General features: G+C 41.0%; 1 non-coding gene across 1 annotated transcript; it reads right to left on the bottom strand.

Moving 5' to 3' along the window:
- Nucleotides 1-2,697: 2,697 nt before the first annotated feature.
- LOC137207189 (U6 spliceosomal RNA) lies at nt 2,698-2,804 on the bottom strand. Its single transcript, XR_010934977.1, has one exon. It is a non-coding gene; the product is annotated as a U6 spliceosomal RNA (small nuclear RNA).
- Nucleotides 2,805-4,730: the final 1,926 nt, after the last annotated feature.

The following is a 4,730-nucleotide window of genomic DNA, read 5'->3' on the forward strand; positions in this document are numbered from 1 at the left end:
ATTTGATTCTTTTTTATGGCTGAGTAATATTCCATTGTATATATGTACCACGTCTTCTTTATCCATTCATCTGTTGGTGGACGTTTAGGTTGCTTCCATGTCTTCTTGGCTATTGTAATAGTGCTGCAATGAACATTGGGGTGCGTGTATCTTTTTGCATTTTCGTTTTCTCTGGATATATGCCCAGGAGTGGGATTGCTGTATCATATGGTAGTTCTATTTTTAGTTGTTTAAGGAACATTTAATGCTTTTCTTGAGGGAGAACCACTGTTTAAAGTTTGGAAGTCCCAGGCCATCTCTCTCTCTCTGTCTCTCTCTGAACGGGTATGTGTGTTTTCATTAAACAATGCATCGTGAGCAACTCATGAACTTCTCCGTGTGTCATGTAGATCAGTCTCCTGCTCTCAGTGGGAACCAGTGTGCCTGATTTCTTGACCCATCTCCTTATTGCTACATAGGAAGCCACTTCTGACCTTTAACTGTCACAGGTGACACTCAGAGACCACTGGGCAAGGCTCCTATTTGCCCTTTCCCCCGGGGGACAGGATCCCGCAGGAGGAGTTGCTGGCTAGTCACACTGCCCCCCTGCAGGTGTCAGTCTTAGCTGTGCCAGGCTGAGAGGTGGGGGTGATGACAGCCTGGCACAGCCTGTCTCTCGCTAATAGAGAGGTTGGCATGTTTTGTACTGCTTGTTGGCGTTTCTTCTCTCTTACGTGAATTGCCTGTTCATACCCTTCCCCATTTCTCGATGGGACCGTTGGCCCTTTACTGTCAGAGCTTTAAGCCGGCCAGGCAACCTCTGGCCTTTATGTGTGCTCCAAATATTTTCTCTCAAGCTGTCATTTGTATTTCCACTTTATCTGTGGTCTTTTGCTGTATAGAACGTTTACTCTTTATGGAGTAAAATTTGTGAATATATTTCTCAAAGGCTTCCGGATTCTGTCTTGCTTAGAAGGGCCTGCTCTACTCCAAGATTATGACACTAGTTGTCTGTACTTTTTTCTAGTACTTTTATAGTTTGATTGATTGCATGTCGGTCTTTAATCCACCTGGAATTTATTGTAGGATGATGTAACAGTTTACTTTTACATTTTTCAAGGTGATGGTCAGTTGTTTCAATGCTCTTTACTATATAATCAATCACCCCCCACCACTGATTTGTAATATAGCATTATCTCTATTATTCTGTGACATCCTATCCCTATCTATCTATCTATCTATCTATCTAACTATCATCTCCCCCTTGGTTGTGTTCCATTGGTTCATTTGTCTGTTACCATGTTGTGTAACTAGCCTAGTTTTATGGTACCTCTGAATATCTGATGGGGTAATATCTTGTTCTCCTCCATTAGTTTTTTTCCCTCCATAAATTTAGCAGCTAATTTTGTTTTGCCATTTAATTTTTAAATCCCAGAGAAGTAAATATCTGTTGGTATTTTGATTGGAATCACACTGGACTTTATAGATTAATTTGCAGAGAATGCATCTTTACAATATTGAGTATCACCATCCAGGAATATGGTGTATCAGTTACCTCTTGCTGTCTAACAAAGCATCCTGAAACTCAGTAGGCTTAAAACACATCTATTTATTATTGGTCACAAGTCCATAAGATGGCTGGACATGGCGGATCTGGGCTGGGCTTGTCTGGGTAGCTCCCCTTCAAGTTACAGATACATCTGGTTGGGCTTAGCTCCTCACTGAAATTGGGGCTTAGGTCAGCTCCAGTTTTATTCCTTTTGGGCATCAGGTCTGGGATAAGCTTCTTTCATGGCAATGGGAGAGATGCAGGAAAGCAAGCAGAAGTGTCTTAAGACCTAGAGTCCAAATTGCACACTGTTACTTCTGCTTACATGCTGTTGGCCAAAGCAAGTCACATGGTTTAGCCTAGAATCAAGGGATGGAGGAATATACTCTGCCCACAAGGAGGCCAAGGTAAGGAATGGATTCAGACAGAGATGAAGAATTGGGGCCAGTAATGCTGTTGACCTCAGGGTATACCTTGTATTTAGCTAGTTCTTCTTGTTTGTTTTTTAGTAAAGTTTTATGGTGTTTTGCATATAAATTGCACAATGCTCGTTAGGTTTATTCCTAGGCATTTTACAGTTCTCATCGTGTTAGTGAGATCTTTTTTCCATTACACATTACAATCGTGTTTTTTTGGCATACAGAGAAATAATTGATTTTTGGTTTTTTATATCATATCCAACCACTTTATCAAACTCTTACAGGTTCAGCATGATATTCAGTGGATTTACTAGGTGGATAATCATATTATCTGAAACTATAATAATTTTGCCTGTTCTTTTCCTATATTTGTTTCTCTTATTTCTTTTCCTTACCTTATTGCATGCACCAAGTCCTCCAGAAAATAGTGAATGTCATGGTGTTGGTGGCAGGCATCCTTGTTTTCTTTAAAGGGATTGCTTCTGGGTTCCACTGACAAATATTATATTTGCTCTTGGTTGTTCCATGACAAATAACGGTAAATACTTAAAGTGAAATAGGCCTCCTTCTAGAAAATTAAAAAGTTTCAAAGTCAGTGTGAGGAAGGTACATCCATGCAGTAACGAATTGTTAGTTTGCAATCTTTTGGCTGCAAGAAACAGATATCAACTCAACCCACCTTAATTTAAAACAAAAACAAAACGGCACTTATTATAAGGATGTAGGGCAGGAGCACAGGTAAGCTTTTTTTTTAATATGGAATGCTTCACAAATTTGCATGTCATCCTTGTGCAGGGGTCATGCTAATCTTCTCTGTATTGTTCCACTTTTAGTATATGTGCTGCCAAAGTGAGCCCAGAGCTAAGCTTGATGAAGGCCTTAGAAGGTCACTCAGGTTCTCCCTTCGTCTCTCATCTCCATTCCTTTTTGTGTCTCTGCTTTATTTTTATGTCCCTGCAGACCTACGTTCTCTGTTCCCCATGTCACAGGGCAAACCATGCTTACCAGCCACATGAACAAGGTCTCATTCCTTCTTTCTCTGTCTCTCATCACTCTCTCTATTTCTCCATGACTCAACTCCAGATTCTAAGGGAAGGAACTCTGATCAGCCCTAAATGAGTTGGATGTGCTCCCCCTTCCCCCCAAAAACTCCATGGTCAGGGCACAGAAATGCTTCATTCTACCTGGTCAAGAGCATCCCCCCCTCTGGATCTGGGGAGGTAAGGGGAGGTTGTTTTGGATGGAAGACATTCCATAGATGTCACTTGTACAGAGAGTGCCCCCAACACAGTGGTAGGAGTACTGGATTTAGAGCTGAGAGACTTCAAGCCAGGTCCTGACTCTGCTTTGGACTCTCTCTTTGACCTTGGAAACGTCAACAGCCCCCAGCCCTCAGCTTCCCTATTTTTTCCAGCTTTATCGGCAAATAAAAATTGTAACTATATTTAATGTGTACAATGTAATATGTTGATATACAAATATGTTGTAAAATAATTACTACAATCAAGCGAATTAATACATCCATCACCTCACATCGTTAACTTTTTTTTTTTTTGGTGTGGCGAGAACATATATGATCTACTCTCTTAGCAAATTTCCAGTGCACGATACAGTAGTATTCACTATAGTCACCATGCTGTACATGAACTCTCCAGAACTTATTCATCCTGCATAACTGAAACTTTGTACCCTGTGGCTAACATCTCCCCATTCCCCTCCTACCCTCAGTGCCCGGCAACCACCATTCTACTCTCTGCTTCTATGAGTTTGACTTTTTCAGATTCCACTTCTAAGTGAAATCATGCACTATTGGTCTGTGTCTGTCCTATTTCACTAAGCATAATGTCCTTCAGGCTTATCAAGGTTGTCCCAAATGGCAGAATCTCCTTTTTTAAGGGTGAATAATATTCCATTGTATTAATATATACATACCACATTTTCTTTATCCATTGACACACACTTAGATTGATTCCATATCTTAATTATGGTGAATAAGCATCTTCCCCCATTTTAAACATTGAATTAACATCGTCTGTGCTTCTTCCTTGCAGGGCTATTGGGAGAAAGCAATGTATTATTTAATGTGAAAGTATTTTTTGCCCCATAATTACATAATTGTATAATTGCTGTGATGATTTCTTCTTCTGTTTTCTTCCCCTTCCTCCTTCGTACTAAAATATAACTTGTTTCCTCATCATTATAAAAAATGTACAGTATTATTGCCGGAAAACAGAGGGGAAGCCAGTGCCAAAAAAAAGATAATAAAACACCCTGAATCCTGCTGTCAACACTATGTCATAAACGGGTTGTGACCTCAGTTTTCTCTCCTTTTTCCTTTTTTTTCCCTACATTCACTGTTTTTCTTTTTATTTATTTATTTATTTATTTTGACTGTGTTGGGTCTTCATTACTATGCACGGGCTTTTCTCTAGTTGCAGCACGGGGGCTACTCTTCATTGTGGTGCACGGGCTTCTCATTGCGGTGGCTTCTCTTGTTGTGGAGCACGGGCTCTAGACGTGTGGGCTTCAGTAGTTGTGGCACGCGGGCTCAGTAGTTGTGGTGCATGGGCTTAGTTGCTCCGTGACATGTGGCATCTTCCAGACCAGGGCTGGAACCCGTGTCCCCTGCATTGGCAGGCAGATTCTTAACCACTGCGCCACCAGGGAAGTCCCCATTCTCTTTTTTAAAACAAAACTAGAATCCTTCAAGGGAGGTCTTTGTCCCAAGTATTTCCTCCTCTGGGGACTGAGTGGGAGTGGCACTTGGAGATAGAATCATTAGG

This window comes from Pseudorca crassidens, chromosome 1 (assembly GCF_039906515.1).
Source record: "Pseudorca crassidens isolate mPseCra1 chromosome 1, mPseCra1.hap1, whole genome shotgun sequence".
NCBI lineage: Eukaryota > Metazoa > Chordata > Mammalia > Artiodactyla > Delphinidae > Pseudorca > Pseudorca crassidens.